The 20,138-nt window shown below is 38.1% G+C and overlaps 1 protein-coding gene across 1 annotated transcript in view; it reads right to left on the reverse strand.

Moving 5' to 3' along the window:
* The window catches only part of LOC124134102 (acetylcholine receptor subunit alpha-type acr-16-like), an 83,107-nt gene that overhangs the window by 62,047 nt on the left and 922 nt on the right, over positions 1 to 20,138 (reverse strand). The gene's annotated exons all lie outside the window — the stretch shown is intronic.

The following is a 20,138-nucleotide window of genomic DNA, read 5'->3' on the forward strand; positions in this document are numbered from 1 at the left end:
AATAAGGACAATGCAGTTCCTAGGTAAATCATCCGGATGCACATTTTTCCAGATGAACGAGTTAGTTGTATTTGAGTTATGGCAAACTTGGGACACGTATATATAAAAACGTCTCCGTCTTAAAGGCGGCTTTTTCAGACAAATAGGGTCCTGACTAACGGAGTTTCACAACACAGCACATGTTCCCTAGGTACTCCAGTGCACGAAAAGTCCAAGACACACGCTTGCGTTCTCTTCTAATTTGTTTGGGCTACATTTAATTAATAGATTCAACGGATAAATATTTTTACAACTTCAAGAAAACAATCCGACAATTGATTTACTTTACAGTAGGGGTATCTGATCCGCCGAGTTGACCTTGACTCGACGGTTTTGATCTATACGGATTTTTTGCTAGGAATCGAGTAGACTTTTCAAACTTACAAACGTGCAATACGTGCATTAGAGCATGCTGTATTAACCTTTGACTACAACATGATTTTGACGTTTGACGTTTACATTATTTATAGATAACACACACACTCACGCTAACAGAATAATCACCAAAAACATGGAATATCAGTTAAGATGTTAATTAGTCAATTCTATTTTGGATGAAGTGTAAGTATCTGAAAATTTAGAATAAACAAATCTTTTCTATCTAGTGTTGTGCTAAGTTGCCCTGGCCATCCATTCAAGCAATCTAAAAGAACGAATATTATATGAAATACTTGGACAGTTCTCCCCAGTGGTAAAGGGTGTACATAAGAAGCACGCAAAGCTCCTATGGGTCTCCTCCATCATACAAGACCGTTGAACTCCTATTAATCATAGTGATTCATTAGTTTCTTGGGAGGATTTTCATAAATCCTACAGCCACTTCTCCCTAACATGAAGCGTGTATTCCTATAAACCAGGCTATTATCGCCGTCTAATAGAACACTAACAGATTGAGATGGGCGATTATGTGTGTTTTATCTACAACGCTATAAACAAAGCTACAAACATCCATCCAGATGGGCGTCTCCTGTTGAGAATCGGTTTGAAAAGATTCACATAATCCACAATCAATGTGCTTCATATGTGTTTTTAGTCTCTTAATATTTTATCGGATTAGCTATTTAATTTAGGCTTTAGTTGGAACATCGACACAGTTTAGGAGAGAATAGTGTTAGGTCTGAAATTTGCATGAAGCATTTACAAGTAACATTTAAATATTGATGATATTACCTATGCATGAAACAACAATGCTTCTTAAAGGGCTGTTTCAAGTCCAATTGTTCACGATCACCTGGTTTCATTACTGCTAGTATGGCGATGTTTGCTCATGGTATCTGCTGCAAATGTGACAAACACAGAACACAGAGTTTGGCGGAAATTGATATTTAGATTTGGTGTTTAGTTTTAGAACACAATCATCAACACGTTTAGAACTAAACATGTCTAGCATGTGTACCCAAACAAATTGTACAATTTTAATTTAATATACAATATGATTATCATTATATTTTCACACCTTCCACCTTAACTATAGCTGTGTCAAATGTTGAGCCGGTGTCATCATATTAGTGTTTAATGTCGGTACACACACACACACGCACACACACACACACACACACACACACACACACACACACACACACACACACACACGCACGCACGCACGCACGCACGCACGCACGCACGCACGCACGCACGCACGCACGCACACACACACACATACAGAGGTCACGTCCCAACCCAATTGCACCTCACCTAGCTTAAGGCCTTGGACATATTACATGGTCCTTGTAGGTATTGTCTTTATCTGATAACACTTTTCTTTGGCGACTATGCGTCAGATACTATTCTCTGAATCAGTGGTTGATCCAGATTATATATTAGATCGCGCGAATCAGTTGTTTAAGTTGTTTAAACTGTCTGTACCATTTGGTTATCTGTCCCTCTCTTCTTACAACGACGAAAATGGATACCCGGAGGGTTGTGATTAAAGACTTGATGAATCGTTTTTATTTATCAACCTTATTGACTTAACAGTATATCTATGTATGAAAATAAGTCAGAATACATTCGATCACGTCTTTGTAAGTGTGTGTCTGTCTCGTTACCAATGGAGGAAGAGTAGGATCAAGGTCACATCAGAGATAACAGAGTTGTAAGGTTACAAATCATTGCTCAAAGATCGAATAAATAATTCGACCTTTCGAACCTACACCAGTTCTTGTGCTCGTATCTTCCCTCAGAAGCGCAGATAACGCATAATATATACCCTTTGACATGACCACAGTACCAGCGTCAGAGTGGATTTAAAAAACGCATCAATCATGTTACGCTTTCATAACAACAATAATGACGATAATAAATACTAATGTAGACTTATGGAAATCTGGAGTTCAGAGCTGAACGCTCGCAATAAAGTCAAAGCCACAAAAACTTATGCTCTATCCGTCCTTTCGTATTCTTTTGGTGCTGTTGATTGGACGAAACAAGAAATTCAGCGTATTGACATCCTCACACGAAGAATCATTTCAGACAATAGATCCCACCACCCTCGCTCTTCCCTCAATCGCTTTCATTTACCATTTATAATGGGATGGCGTGGTTTGATTAACGCGGAGGCTCTTCGTGGTTGAATTGTATTGTGCACTTTTGTGAAAGTTTATTTGTCTGATGATCCTCTTGTGAAGCATGTCAATGTTGATTTTGTTGATTGTTCTGTACTGCTGGGCGGTACAGAAATGTGTGTCAACCAAGCTCAGATGTTTCATATCAAATCAACCCAGAATCAGTTTTCAAGGAGAGGCTGTCTGAACGACTACTGCATCGAGTCTATTTGCAGTGGGTTGAGAGGGTCAGCAACCCTGCAGAGTCCTTCGTTTGGATGAAGTCGGCTGGCCTAAAATGTGAAACAGAAGGCTTTCTGTTTGCTGCTCAGGACCAATCACTTTCCACTCGAAATCGTTAATGTGTGATTTTGCATCAAAATGTAATATGAATAATATGCAATGATTTTAATGAGGCTGTCCAACACATTGTCAGTGGATGGCCAGCCTTGGCACAAATACAGTATCTTTAACGACATGATGGAGCGGCTCGATCATTTTATAATCGTCTTCGCGATGTTTGTAGTTTTGACACAGAGGTCCATTCATGGTACGACCCAGAATATGTAGAGGGGGTCATGGAAAATGATAATTATACTCAACAACAAAAGTTCCTGTGACACCAATATTTTGGTGTATTTTTCAAACGAGTAAAGATTGGTTTTCAATATTGTAGTACATTTATGGAATCAAGTCACAAAAACGCAACTGCTTCAGAAAAACCTGCATTCCATGCAAAAGTTGACTTTTATGCAAGCCCCTTGCATTTCACTACCCAAGAATGGGTATAAAAACTACTACTACTACTACTACTACTACTACTGACCGCCTCCGTGATCTAGTGGTAGAGCGTCCGCCCGGAGAGCGGAAGGTCCGGGGTTCGATCCCCGACCGCGTCATACCAAAAGACGTTAAAAGATGGTACTTGTTGTTACCCTGTCTGGCGCTCGGCATTAAGGGGCTAAAACAAGGACTGGTCGGCTCGGAGTCAGTATACTGTGTCTGAGTGGGGAATTCATGTTAAACTGCGGCATGGTATCTCAGTGGGCTAGCACTATAAATCGGCATCAGTCCGGACTAGTACAAGCAGCCACACAAACACATATGCACGTCGCTATATAAGTGCAATAATCTTGGACGCGACGTTAAACCCCATTTCACCTCACCACCTCACTACAACTACTACTACTACTACTACTACTACTACTACTACTACTACTACTACTACTACTACTAATAATAACAATAATAATAATAATGATAATAACAATAATAATAATAAACACCAGGTGTCGTCCCTGAATGGACGATACTGTAATTTAGTCATTCCGCCAATCACATAATTTAATACCTGACAAACCAAGAACCAACGGGCATGGCATGACTAAAGGACTCTGTACAGTGAACTGCGAAATAGAAAGTAGAATTGAATAAGAACGGCTTTGCTGGTTAAATATGAGTATATATAAAACTTCAACGCCCGAGAAAAACAAATTTCATTGAATAAAAGCGAAAGACACTTTTCCATAAAAATAAGAGCAGGGTCTTTCCATAGTCCACTGTACGATACCGACTACATGTATATCGTAAGCGCGGGTCTATGAATCGCTATCAAATAGTGGTGATGCCAAGTGGTGCCATAGTCACGAACACGTGCAAAGGCAAGTCAATTGTTTACCTTACAAAAGTAACATATGGTACGTCATATGGCATTCTTTTGTCACATATGCGTTAACTTTGGAAATGCCGTCCACATGTCTACTATAAAACATTTTGAAAGCTTAACTTAGGCGTTGAATGTTGTAACCTTGATCAAACATTCTTTTGAGGAGGAGGCGTACGACGCTCTTTGAAATATTCGTAGAAAGAAAATGCTCGTTTGTACCTAAATAGTTGTGAAATGTAGACACGGAAGGCTAGAGCTGCTGGAATATTGCTCGACATAAAGGGAAAGTCATCAACCATTTGAATGCTGAAGGAATCATTCTTGTAATTCAGCCATGTTTTGGTGTTTGTCAATCTAAACATTTATGCATTGATCTAGATATGAAACAGACGAGGCAGTTGCACTGGTCTCTGTTATTTCTAGTTCAGGTAGACAACTCAGTGTTAGGGATTTGGCTATTTGACAATTATTGAACCATATCAGACAATCGATAGACACAAGAACAAGTTAAACGTCTGGGCCAAATGCTGGTGTTTTACCAGTCCGAACAAAACTTCCGATTCATTATACATAAAGGAATAGACCGACAAGGGCCAAATGCTGGTGTTTTTACCAGTCCGAACAAAACTTCCGATTCATTATACATAAAGAAATAGACCGACAAGGGAGGGAGCACGGCTGGTGCCCACAGGGATTCTTACTTCATGCCTTAATGTTATATCCCCAATTTCACATAAATATTATCTACAAGTAATCCCAGCATTTCACAAATTGTTTTTTCTTTAGATGACTTATTTGAAACATTTAAGCACATTTGGGCATCAATAGAGGACTCGTTCCACTTGTTTCAAATATTTCTGTGAATATAAAGAAAACTCTTTCTTGATTGCATTAAGGATTATGGTCAACTATTGAGACAGGGATTTGGTGGCACATTTGCTGGACCCCGCAATATCTCTCTCTTTGTGAAGCTTTGAAATCCGGGACAAAAGACAAAATCAAATATCTACATACTTTCTAACTATAAGAAATTAAACAGTGATCATGAAATATTGCATTTTGTCATGTATTATTTGTGCTATTATTTGGAATCAATTAAGTTACAACAGAATCACTATAAGCAGGCGTGGAAACACACACACAAGTTTCCAATGAAGTGAATAGCGTATATATTCGCGCACCCCTTACACAGAAGTGAATAGCGCTTACATTCGCACATCCCTTACACAGAAGTGAAGAGTGAATATATTTGGACACCCCTTACATGTAAATGAATAGTGCATATATTTGGACGCTCCTTACATAGAAGTGAATATCGCTTATATTCGCACATCCCTTACATAGAAGTGAATAGCACATTTATTATATACTTCAGTGTGAAAGACTGAGTTTTCTGAAGTTGAGAAAAGTGATATTTTCATTACAGTGAACATAACACTTGATATTTCACTGCAGTGAACATAACACCTGATATTTCACTGCAGTGAACATAACACGTTGACGGAACTATGTTGGCCTACACGAGACAGCTCGTACACAAACTGTTGATTTACGTCAGTTCAACGTTGACAAGTCATATAATGACACATGGTCATTTATGTAGTTAATACCGATTCTTACCGTTTGTTATTTTGTTGAAAATGATTTGTATTAAACTGTGAATTTCTCTTCTGATTTGTCAGTCGATACTTTACGTTTCGCAAAGCGACATTTTGTTACTTGAATTGCGTGTATTCTTTCGCTTCGAACAACCGTCTCATTGATTTGAAATTTATTTTTTGATGAAGTTGATTTTGTATATAATCATATCCAAATTTATACTAAAGAATTTTAGTGACATCAAATATTTTTGGTTACTTTTGTTTATATTTTTTAAGATTTAGCAAAAACTACATTTTTAGTCGTACTTACAGGGGGTGGAAAACCGTCCATGTGTGTTATGTAGGGAGAATTTACGCTTGAAGGTTTTACATTTTTAATGAAATAATTTAATCTTCCTACAGACAACTACACCAAAAGTATATAATAAATAGGATATTTCATGTGTCGAGTGAAATATCATGTTTCTCTCATCTCGTGACGGAGGGAAAGGAGATATTTTCACGAGTGGCTACGCCACTCGTGAAAATATCTCCTTTCCCCCCGTCACTCGGTGAGAGAAACATGATATTTCACTTGACACATGATATATCCTCTATATATTCGCACATCCCTTACACAGAAGTGAACAGCAAATATATTCGCAAATCACTTGTATCGAAGTAAAAAGCGCATATATTCGCACATCCCCTACACAAAAGTGAAGAGTGCATATATTTGGACACCCCATACATGTAAATGAATAGTGCATATATTCGCACATCCCTTGCATTTAAGTGAATAGGCATACATTCGCCCATTCCTTGCATTGAAGTGAATAGGCATATATTCGCACATTTCGAATTCTTACATGTAAGTGAATAGGCATACATTCGCTCATTCCTTACATGTATATTATAGAAGTGAATAGTGTGTATAATTGAACACCTTTTACATGATAGAAGTAATACCACATATAATCGAGCATCCCCAACATCGAAGTGAATGCCGCAGATTCATGAATCAAACACCCCTTACAATGGAATTGAATAGCGTATATAATCGAGCATCCTTGCATGTACATGATAGAAATGAATGGCGGGTGTAAACACCTCTTACACAGAAGTGAATAGCGGGCATAATTGAACATCCCTTAAGTAGCAGGACCCGTGAAGATCCGGGTAGAATCAACAACCAATGCTTACGGTAAAAGGCGACTAACGGGATCGGGTGGTCAGGCTCGCTGACATTGTTGATGCATGCCATCGTATCCCAGGCCAATTGCGTGGATCGATACTCATGATTTCACTCACTGGATTGTCTGGTCCAGTCTCGATTATTTAAAGACCGCCGTCATACAGCTGGAATATTGCTGAGTGCGGCGTTAAACAAGAAACAAACATACAAACAAACCTTTAGTAGCAGTTAAGAGCGCGTTTAATCGCACATCCCTTACACAGTCGTGACTAGCGCATAATAACTTGGGTTCGTTGCATACAGTCATGTACTCTGACCGATATAACGCAAGTCGGCACACACAGCTATCATTGCTAGGCGCTGATGAACCTCCTCTATGGTTGGCATATTTGGGGAGTGCACTCTTTTGAAATTCCGAGAGCCTCTGATGTCTTCTCATGTGAAGCTAATGTACATATCAGCCTTGGATCAGATCGTATGTTAGAAGCGACGCGAAGAGGTTTCCTATAATAATAGTTTTTTGGAAGTGGCATCTCTCAAACGGTGACAGTACTTGGCCGTGGAAATCTAATACACGTCTAATATTACATTTCCATTTTTCATGCAAATATGAGTCGACTATAGGAATCTTTCGTCCAGAGGTGGTGCGTCAATATTGCACGAAGCTCTTCTTCACCGCAGCTCCACATTGCCAGTGCCACAAATTAATAATTTCTAAAGCAAGTGGACCTTGATAAACCTTTGACATACGTCTAATGTGGTTCAACTATTGATACCATCAATATGAATTGAGGATCCGACAGTGGTTCACTTTCAGGAATAATAGAAATATTCTATCGCCGCCTTGATTACATTGGCAACAGCTAAGAGGGCATGTTCCTTTCCCCCATTTAGATGTATAACTTGCAAGACCCGCACGCGTACCCCTTTGAGTTGTACTCCTCAATATATTGATTTCTAGGTTCGATGCTAGATCGATGCAAATCGTCTTGGATAATAAGGAGTCGTCAATTCCACTGTGGGTATTAGAGAAGCAGTATTAAGCTCATTAAATCAGTCCATTAGGCTAAGTGTTCCTGGAGTGAACCTTGCATTCAAGATGGCCTTCATTGTGTCAGAGCGCGCCACCTGGTGGTACGTGTCTAGTCCCGGAGAACGTCTGACTCCGGCATGGCTTAGGATGGCTGTGATGTGACTGTGTGTAAGTGGAAAAGCGTATGGGGTTGTTGATATTAAATGGAAAGGACTCCGTACTTGTGACATCTTGCTGAAGTGCATGGAACAACGAGGGACGATTTGTCCGAATTACGAGACCGTAGCAATAATGTGAAAGAAAAATGCAATTACCTTTCAATAAAAAAAGAACGGGCTGGTGCCCATTCCGGGTCACTTTAGGACGCTGTTATTGACATTACCTCTGTGTGAAAAGGGTAATCATTAACTCAGTTAAGGTTGATGTTGATCACAAAATGAAGGTAGCGGACAAATAAATTGCGTTTTGAATGACTTAAATCAAACTTTCAAGGATTGCCAATTGACTTTAGTCTCGTTCCCTTTTGACTGAGTTGAAACAGTATTTCAAGATATCCAAATAAAGATATCGAGCATCTACTCTCTTAATTTCAACGAAAACACCAAACTATTAAAAAGATATAATACTTTGATTACAAATCTCACATTTTCCCATCCTGCCACTTCACACGATGAATGCTAACATGTCTGAATTCATTCTTACCGACATCAATATGAGGCTGCGGTGAATTTCGCTTCGGTAACATGGTTTACCAACTGTAAGTGTGTACACATGGTAGTGAGAAGAACGCGTGACTTTACACAAAGCTGTTCCAGACACCATGGTTGACATCTTCTTACATACAAAACACTACATAACAGGTCCTCTGCTCAATCAATTACTTTTGTAAACGTTCCTGACTATTATGAAACTATTTACACGCCCAACGGTCTACGACAATACACCCTACCAGTTTTCTTTCATACAAGCTGGTAATTTTCTCGTCATCTAACGTTTTGGCCCAGTAATTTAATCATGGGAGATAATTCCAAAGGAATTAACAAGTCTTATTTCATCGTAATTGGGTTATCTCCCTTCACTGTACGACTGAAGCCGTCTCCAAAATGACTGAATGCCTCTATTAATCGAGTTGTCGGCGCAAAACCTATAGATCCGACGGCGCTTTCTTTCGATATGTTTGTTTTCTCATCAATACACTGGATCGGAAATGAAAAGACTGGTTAGTCGGAGTTATCCCCCTTAGGGAACCGCCATGGGGTACTCTCTCAAAAGGGCAAGTGGCAAAATTGGACCGCTGTTGTGGCTGCAATGGTGCTGATAGCTCGTTCAAAGGCGAGATCAGTCACCAGGATTGCTCTTGAAGGTTGTGTTCGTCCCTCAATGGTGGAATATCTTGCTGGGAACCAGCGATAATGAAGGGATTCGGAGGTCAGAGAAAACGACGCTGGGACGCCTGAGCAGAGTGTTTATTGAAAACTAATGACCTGCCCCTCTGATCTTAACTCCAGGCCCCTGCGTAACACAATGTTATAGAAAGAATTTAGGAAATGAGCTTTCAAAATGTTTCATAACCCATGACTTCGTCGAAAAAGACTTTTTTTTTTGCACTGAATAAGATTTACAAAGAAACTTGAAGTATAAGTTTTTTTATTGGAAATTTTTATAGCTAATTATTTACAAATAATCAATTGCTTAAGGGACGTGTGTGTGTTCGTGCGTGCGTGTGTGCGTAGGCGGGAAGGTGGGTGGGTGCGTGCGTGCGTGCGTGCGTGCGTGCGTGCGTGCGTGCGTGCGTGTGTGATATCAAACATTAGAAATGTTGGGAGAGTTGAAACCATTTGCAGGCAGGATCGGAAGTATACCAGGCTGTCACCATAGTGTTAATCTAAACGGCAAACTGATCAGATTGAACAATGTTTAATTTAACACTACGAAACGTCCATTCAACGAAAGAATGTTCATTACTACCGTTTATTAATTTAAATCGTTCAATGCTTATTTATCGCGCATAATATTTAATAGAAATTTCAAGTAATTTGGTATTTAGGGATATTTTAAATTTTGACGTATAAATGAAGTATGTAAATTGTATAGTTTGCCACATTAATATTTGGATTTGTAATTTGTTAGTGTGGGGCACCGCCTATTGCCAAATACAGTTTGCAGGAAGTTTAAGGTCAGTGTGTTTTACCTGGAGTGTGTTTGTTTTCGGTGTGTGTGTCAAACTGGGGGGACAAACTGTTTTCTTCAAAAAGTACTAATAATAAATACCAGAATGAGATTATTCCTTCGTATTCATGTTCATGTAAACGTCTGAAATATAATTGTCCAGAAGAAGGGACTTCCGAACTAACAGGGTAAGCGGATGCGTACTAAAGAGTTTTCACTGCATATTCATGGATGCCAAAGATTTTGAAACTTGGGAACATGGCACAGACAATCTCAACTCAACAGCGGGAGTCCATTAATATTAAACAGTCGTAATAGCCTAATTTGTAGACCATATTAATGTGGTTGAGTTTCATATTTCCTCTCAATCAAGGTGAATAGATAGATAGGCTCATACCGCAGCTGTATCTTGGCAGAAGGTACAAACTTGATTCTGGACCAGTGGTTGATTAAATTAAAAAAGAATTGTAACCACTCAATCCTCATATTGCTCGCCTGAATTTTTTCAATCTCAGAAAGGAACCAAGTTCAATAATGTTTAGATTTTTCAACCACTATCCCCCACGAGAAACGTATAGAACAATTCATTCCTCGATCCAAACGGAATTTGTCAGTAAAGTTAGTCACCATAGATATGGTTATATAATCAGAGGTTGAGGAAAATGTATTGATAACAAAGGCACATGTCATCTGAAGTGTACTGAGACAACAATACGTGACTTCCTCGGACATAGCATACGTGTGAAATATGAGCATATGCCATTTAGGCTAGACGTTGGCACCCACATGGGCACCAGTCGCCCTCTTCCCCTTGCTGATATCTTCTTTTATGAATATGAATCGGAAATTTTGTTCTGAATGGCGAAAAGCTGGAATTTGGCCAAGACGTTTAACTTGCGCTTCAGGTATATCGATATGATATCGTTCAATAATGGTCAAATAGCCAATTCACTTCCATCCATCTTAACTAGAAGTAAAATGTACCAATGAAGTCGTCTATTAAGATCTATGCAAGAAGGTTTTGGGCGATAAACCACGATCCACAAATCTGCATCACAAGTCAGGGATGGGTCCATCTTTCCAATACTTAACTTTCCCTTCATGTCGAGCAATATTCCAGCCATTCCTGTCTTTGATGTCTACATTAACCAACTTTCGAGGTACAAACGAACATGTTCTTTCTGCGAACATTTCAAAGAGCGTCATACGACTCTTCCATAGCAGTTGTTTGATCAAGAATACAACATTCAAGGTAAAGTTTTCAAAGTGTCATGATATACAGTGACAAAAATTATGTCTGGTGCGATTTCCTATTTTGACTTGTTCCATATGTTCGCGTTGTTGTTTTTTCACGTAAACAATTGACTTGCCTATGCATGTGTTTGTGACGGGCACCACCGGCGGGACAGGATTCGTTTACCATTTTGCGCCTGCAACATTACTTATAAGATTCGTAAACGAATATTTATGATATAATCAGAGTCGTTCAATTGAGTCTGCTTTGAGTGGAGATTTCTTTGCGTACGGAAATGATTCGTCGCTTTTATGTAATCCTCAATGTCATTTACCATTTTCTCCGATAGAATCCCTCTCTGCGTGAAAATCTTGCGTCAGGAATCATTTTGAATGAGCCAATCATAGTCAAGGAACGAACCAGAGTAGCATTCAGACCAACATATTTGATTTCTGTTACTCGAAAACGAACTTAATCGGCCTGTTCCGAACGTAAATGATAAAGGCCGCGCTATTTTGTTATTAAGGTTGTTTTGTCCATCAAGTCGGTTCTTATCCTAATCGAAGAAATATTTGTGTTCTGTGTTGTTTGTTTATGTTTCAAATTAAAAGGAAATAAGCAGAATCGTTTTAGAAAGCTTACATTTGATTTGATTAAGCATCCAAACATCCTTCATTTAAATCGGGGCTCAGGTTTCTGTGGAGGTATCCTCAGAACTTCAAGCAGAGAGCATGGTATCGGAATAAAATATGTAATATTAGTTAGACAGATGTTAAATAAAGCGTCATTGTATGTACCAACGCTGTATCAAAATCAAAATGTTTCTGCTAGTGAGTAAGGTTTGACGCTGTTTTAACCAATATTCCAGTAAAAAGGGACACAAATGGTGCGCCTCACACACTGTATCCATATTACTAAACTTTTATTCAAGGCATGACGAGCGACCCCTTTTACCTCGAATGAGCTTAGTTATCATCAGATTCGTTAGTCGATTCCAATGAAGTTTAAAGAGGTTAAAGTAATTAGAAACAACAATAACAATAGTCAAATATTTCAAATTCAATCTTTTGTTCTCCTGAGTGAAAACATTATCTATTTGATCTAGCCTTTGTGGTGGCCAGTAATAAAGAGATTGCGCCGAAGAGATGTAATCATTAGAACAAGATAAAACACATTGTGACGTTCAATCTGGTTGGCCTCTGCTGATTATTAAGATCTTAGCACGACTGACAGAACAACAGTCGCCTGCCAGTGGCAATTTTGTAAAGAGAAAACAGCCTATTTCACAGTCTTGTCATAGAGCACCGAGGCATTGCTAATAACACGAGGAGAGCAGAATCGTCTCATTAGTAAATAAAAGATCATAAATTGCAAAGGTCGAGTTTCTCGAGATGAAATACCAAAGTTCTGGCAGCGATTAACTTTAAAGTTGACAGCGCAACAGAGACATAAGGTATTGAATGTCACAATGCGTTTGATTCTAAATCTGGTGCTGTGTGTGACGTCACGAAACCTTCTCGCACCTGCCAATTATTGTCCTGTTGGAGCAGACGTTTACAGGAATGAGATAGGGTCGTATTATTATGGACGAAACCAGGACTCATATTCTTGCTAGCCGCGCTCACTTGAACGCTCATCGGTGTTGGCAATTGCAGCCTACATGACATTGTGTTTGTAGAGTTAAAATCCCTCGGGCATTTTCATTAAATTATGACTGTCGTTTTGAAAACCAACACAAAGGAACACGAACGATATAAATAACTCAGCTCCAAAACATCGAAAAGGTTTAAATGACCTACTGCGAAGTTAGTTAAGTACATGTTTATTTAGATTATTTAACCTCGCACTCAGTGAAATGGACTTCGGACACAACACTGGCATGAACTTATCATGTTATACTAATTACTATAAAAACCAGTGAGATTTATCTGTCTCTTTCATGGAAGAATGTCCTTTTAGTAGCCGTGTTTATAACTGTTATAATAATAAAAGCGATAAAACCCTTTCCATATTTATAAGAAGTCTTTGCCAAAAAGAGTCGATTGTACGATTTCGACTCTATCATGAGAATATATGTATTAATCACTGAGGGTGAAACGATACACCGATATTCCGTTGCATCGCGATACTTGACCCACGATACGATATACGATAAACGTGGGCCCATTTATCGATACGCCACAATACGGAACGCAAATCTCAAGTACAGCGTTTCCTCGGTATTGTGCCTTTCAATAAACCGCTAACTTGGTTATAGCGCGCGCTAACGCATGGCTCCCAAAAACGTACTTACATTTTTAATAAGCTCAGGTTTTACACCGACAGATGTTTTTCCCCATCTCATAAAACATTATCAGCTGATCAATTCAAATACCATTATTATACTATCTTGTTATTAAAACGTGTTCATTGTATATCTGGACTTGTGTTTGTAATCTATTTTATTAATTTTATTCAAAATTTCATTTAATGTTGTTTCATTAAGTTATGTGAAATCGTGTGTGAAGAGATACAGCAACCACGGTCAGATTACCGCTTTTGACGCATTGAAACGAACTTTAGTTGCTAGAGAATGGATACATATATTAAAAATGCCATACTTTGACTCGTTAAAAGTCATATTTGTAGCAATTTGGCTAATATATGTCAACATAACGTTGTCGCAATCGAAATACATGTCGCACGGGAAGTCCCTAGGGTGACTGGTCAAATTGTGCCATACGTAAAAATATCCTGCAACAGCAATCACCAGTACCAAAATGCTACACGTGTGGTTCTTATAATTATAAATATATAATTATATAGTAAAAGCTGCAACTAAGGTAACACGATATTGGAATAAATTATTCCTGATAAAACAATAATTTCAGATACAATTTCTTCGACCATTGCATCAAAATTCTTTGAAGTTGTATCACTGGTGGAGTACATTGATTATTTTCTGGTGTTTGAACTTTGAATTGTTTTGAAGGAAAGTTGAACAACTTCAGTAGTCTTGTTATTATAAAATAATTTTGACTGTTCCAAAATCATGAAAGGTTCAATCTTGACATGCTTTAAGTCTTGTTTTTTTTTATCATTGCGTATCGAGATACGTATCGTATCGCAACCAACATATCGAGATGCGTATCGTATCGTGATCTTCCTGTATCGTTGCAGCCCTATGAATCACTATACAATACAGATGATAGAAGGTGTTCGCGAAAATGTGAGCGTATCCTGCCCTCTGGTGGCACCCGTCACAAACACGCGGCTTGCCGTACCTTGGTAACCATTACATGACATTCTGTTCTAATAGACCTTAAAGATTGAATTACGACATTGAAATAGGACTATGGTGAACTGCTTCAAATTATTTTAGTTCGCTATTGCAGTAGTTCGGTAAAATAGTAGTTCGTTATAAGCATATATACAATGGCCGGGACAAAAACACCCAGTTCGTTATATCCGTCAGTTCGTTAAAAGCGTTTTCGTTATAAACGTAGTTTATAGTATCTGGTATATGGTTCATCCAGTAAATATGTAAAATCCGTAACAGTGGCTACATAATGATCATCTAACATCTGAACATCAAGTCCACTATTATATCTGCAAAACAGGCAAATGATGCTTGCATGTCTAAGTGTTAGAGAACAGCTGCATACTTGAATACCAGGCGCTCTATAAATTCATTATCATTTTTGGACGGTGTGGATGCCTGGTGGTTAAAGCTGTCGCTTGTCACGTCCCAGGCCAGTGTTCAGTTCCCCACATGGGTACACTACGTGAAGCCGATTTCTGGTGTGATGACGGATGACGACGACGACGATGATGATCGTGTATTCTCTTTTCAGTGATCAACACCAAACTACTGACGTAAAGCGTCTGTGTTCTCATACCACAGTCCTGCGTCTCTGCATATTCTTTCTTTCAAAGTACAAATTAATCGTCACCGACTTGTGGTCGATACAGAATTAAATGACGTACGTAATTATTCCATCATGGTTTCATCATCAATCACAAGAACGTCCGGTGCTAATGGGCCATTTTTATTGCACGTTATAATTAATTGGTGCCACTGTTTATACGAGCAGCTTGCAATACGATTTTGTCCAAGCTGCTAAAAAAGAACCCAGTCAATTCCAGGGCTTGTGCGGACAGACAAATTACAGATGGAAGGAATATTAAGATGACTGGCATGTTACAACTTCCATTTGAATTGATACTCACTGTTACAGAGGTATGAATAAGGAACTGCATTTCTGCTCAATGTGTTGCATAATATGAAAAATGAAAAATACAGCTATTGATGCGAGCATCAAAACGCACTCTAGTGTAGTTTTAGTGGTATTTTATCCATAGAGGCAAGGGTATCGGTGAAATTATTTTCAGTAATTCTCGTTAGTTGTGATCAGTTTTCACTATAAACACCAATTTAATTTGTGTACATTTTTTAACACCGGGACATAAAACAGTGATTCCCCTGTACCGGTTATTCGTCATTCTCGACCCTCAATTCTTATTCTCTAGATATGTAATGTGTTTTGATGCAAATATACATTAACTATTAGCATAATCAAGTTGTTAGCAATTATAGTGTCAGTGATTTGTAACTAACAGGCTTGATTCCTTTCGTCAAAGTCGACAAACTTGGGGATCAAGGGGCTTAGTATCTCCTGAATAAAACTTGATTTTATCAGAAGATAATTTTATGGAAAATATTTTTTAGTTTCTGAGAAATTATTTGTGCCAATATAAGATTTATCATCTGATCTCAAGCGAGCCCCAGTAAGCAATCTTGAAACAAAAAGGGTGAATTCTGGCATGACAATCAAGAGACGTCAAATCAAAGTCGTTTACGTCATAATGTCCACATGGGCCTGCCAGCCGACGTTCATAGGCTTTTACAAGACGGCGACTGGACAATCAGATAGATAGATATTTTGCCGTAATGATAATTATGTGTTCATGACCTGATTAGCCTTTTCTGTAAAGCTTGATGGAATAGTGTCTGTATATCACTGGGACAAAGAGGACTCCTTGTACTATGGGACTGTTGTAAAACTCTACATCACTTCAGTAACAGGATCGCATTTTCCGTGTGACCAACAAAATACATAAGGCTCATTTATATTTCTTGGCACTTTCCACGAGAAATTTTTTTTATCATCAGTACCCAAACCAGGAAGAATATTGATGTCCACATAATCAAGTTTTCGGTATTGATATTTCCAATTTGCTTATTTGGTTCCGTTGCTACGCCATTCATATGTTATGGTTCAAACTATATTTTGTTAGCACAAATATGAAATATGGTTTGGTCAAGAGTATACTTATCTATATCAAAACCTTTCAATTACAACAATGTCGACCAAATTGTCGTGCAACTCCCCAAGTCCAACATATAATTTACCTTTACTAATATAACAAGAAGATCAATGGATATGGTAAATCAAACATAGACTTCCAACCGTTTAACAACTTGTAGAATCATGGCTAATAAAAGCAGTTTCATGGTAAAGTATTTACATATAGTTTCCATACTCGTTATTATACATTTATATTGCCAAAGAGAATTTACATCAATACCAATGACAAAGAAGTTTCTGCGCCTAACAAAGAAGGCTATGCATGATGGTGAAATCTTTTCTTACAGACATTAGACCGCTATGTTCACACTTCTTCATCGGGCAAATTGAACATACGTAGTATGTTCATACACCTTCATCAGTGACTCCTTCATCAGTTCATACTCGTTTGTAGGGTGAATAAAACGTTACGGACTATGTTCCAACTCCTTCATCGGGTGAATTGAGCCTACAGGGTATGCTCTAACTCCCTTATCAGTGAATTAAACGTTAATAAGTATATTAATCGTCCTTCGTCAGTGAGTTTGACGTTACGGACTGTGTTCCTACTCCTTCATCAGTAAATTAAACGTTAATGAGTATATTCATCGTCCTACATCAGTGAATTAAACGTTAATGAGTATATTCATCGTCATACATCAGTGAATTCAACGTTAATGAGTATATTCATCGTCCTGCATCAGTGAATGAAACGTTAATGAGTATATTCATCGTCCTACATCAGTGAATTAAACGTTAATGAGTATATTCATCGTCCTACATCAGGGAATTCAACGTTAATGCGTATACTCATCGTCCTACATCAGTGAATTAAACGTTAATGACTATATTCATCGTCCTACATCAGTGAATTAAACGTTAATGACTATATTCATCGTCCTACATCAGTGAATTAAACGTTAATGACTATATTCATCGTCCTACATCAGTGAATTAAACGTTAATGAGTATATTCATCGTCCTACATCAGTGAATTAAATGTTAAAGACTATATGCATCGTCCTACATCAGTGAATTAAACGTAAATGAGTATATTCATCGTCCTACATCAGTGAATTAAACGTTAATGAGTATATTCACCGTCCTACATCAGTGAATTAAACGTTAATGAGTATATTCATCGTCCTACATCAGTGAATTAAACGTTAAAGACTATATTCATCGTCCTTCATCAGTGAATTAAACGTTAAAGACTATATTCATCGTCCTACATCAGTGAATTAAATGTTACGGAGTACGTTTATTTTAACGTTAGGGACTATATTCATCGTCCTACATCAGTGAATTAAACGTTAAAGACTATATTCATCGTCCTACATCAGTGAATTAAACGTTAATGAGTATATTCATCGTCCTACATCAGTGAATTAAACGTTAAAGACTTTATTCATCGTCCTACATCAGTGAATTAAATGTTACGGCGTACATGTTTGTTTTAACGTTAGGGACTATATTCATCGTCCTACATCAGTGAATTAAACGTTAAAGACTATATTCATCGTCCTACATCAGTGAATTAAACGTTAAAGACTATATTCATCGTCCTTCATCAGTGAATTAAACGTTAAAGACTATATTCATCGTCCTACATCAGTGAATTAAATGTTACGGAGTACGTTTATTTTAACGTTAGGGACTATATTCATCGTCCTACATCAGTGAATTAAACGTTAAAGACTATATTCATCGTCCTACATCAGTGAATTAAACGTTAATGAGTATATTCATCGTCCTACATCAGTGAATTAAACGTTAAAGACTTTATTCATCGTCCTACATCAGTGAATTAAATGTTACGGCGTACATGTTTGTTTTAACGTTAGGGACTATATTCATCGTCCTACATCAGTGAATTAAACGTTAAAGACTATATTCATCGTCCTACATCAGTGAATTAAACGTTAATGAGTATATTCATCGTCCTACATCAGTGAATTAAACGTTAAAGACTATATTCATCGTCCTACATCAGTGAATTAAACGTTAATGAGTATATTCATCGTCCTACATCAGTGAATTAAACGTTAAAGACTTTATTCATCGTCCTACATCAGTAAATTAAATGTTACGGAGTACGTTTGTTTTAACGTTGGGGACTATATTTATCGTCCTTCATCAGTGAGTTTGACGTAACGGACCATGTTCCAACTCTTTCATCAGTGCAATAAACGTTACAGACTTCCTACTCCTTCATCAGGAGAATTATACGTTACAGAGTATGTTCATACTCCTTCATCAGTGATTTCATCAGTGATTCCAACTCCTTCATCAGGTAACTTGATTATTACAGAGTATGTTCATACTCCTTCTTCCGGGAATTAAACGTTATGGACTACATTAATAATCTTTTATCAGGAAAATATAGTTTTACAGACTAATTTCATACTCTATCATCGGGTGAATTAAACGTTACGGTGTATCGTCTAACTCCTTCATCGGGTGAATGAAACGTTACAGAGGATGTTCATACTCCTTCATCAGTGAATTAAACATGACGGGCCATGTTCATCGGATGAAGCAAACGTTAAAGAGTAACTCCTTTATCAGGTGAATTACACATTACGGAGTGTCTTTGTTCGAACTGCTTCGTCCCACTCCTATTCGCCTGACGAGTGTGTGTGGGGACTCTTCGTGTTGCTATCAACAATAAAGACGCCAATATAGATAAAACAAATTCACGTAATGCGTGCGAGACAAGTAGATGACAGGAGATGACAGAGTGAGGACATTCTCCGAAACGTTGCATATCCAAATAAAGGAGTTGATATCTAAACCAAGTTTCTTCAGTACATGATCATTTCAACCAGGTAACCAGATACAATAAGATCTTTGACATGTTTATAACAATTTATATATACGACAGGAAAATAAGTTTCTCCCTGTTGCAAATAGTAAATATCAACGATTGGCCAGGCCAAGAGGACGTTTCATGGGACGGACCAAGATGCAGAAAGTACAAACTGAAATATCGCGTTTGAACATCATGTTTGTCTTTGAGTAAATGATTAGCCAATTTATTTTAAGGTCTTAAAGTAACCGACTATCAATTCCCTGATGTCCGGGACCTAGATCCAATCAACATTTCCTTAATCACGACACCAGACAGACTTGCTCTCTAATTAGGGGTTTTGTTTCACAACAAAGACTTTTTCCGAGATAATGTCCTCGGGACCTATTTGTTGCAGTCTTCTATTGTTTTGTCCATTTCGCGTCAACATCGATCGCGAACGCTTACTAACCAGTTACTGATCCATGCCCATACATACATATGTTACAATCCGTTACAACGCCATGTTGTACTTTTCATGCCTCCTTGTACTTCGCTCGTACT

This window comes from Haliotis rufescens, unplaced genomic scaffold (genome assembly GCF_023055435.1).
Source record: "Haliotis rufescens isolate VD_foot unplaced genomic scaffold, xgHalRufe1.0.p SCAF_1, whole genome shotgun sequence".
In the NCBI taxonomy this organism is placed as follows: domain Eukaryota; kingdom Metazoa; phylum Mollusca; class Gastropoda; order Lepetellida; family Haliotidae; genus Haliotis; species Haliotis rufescens.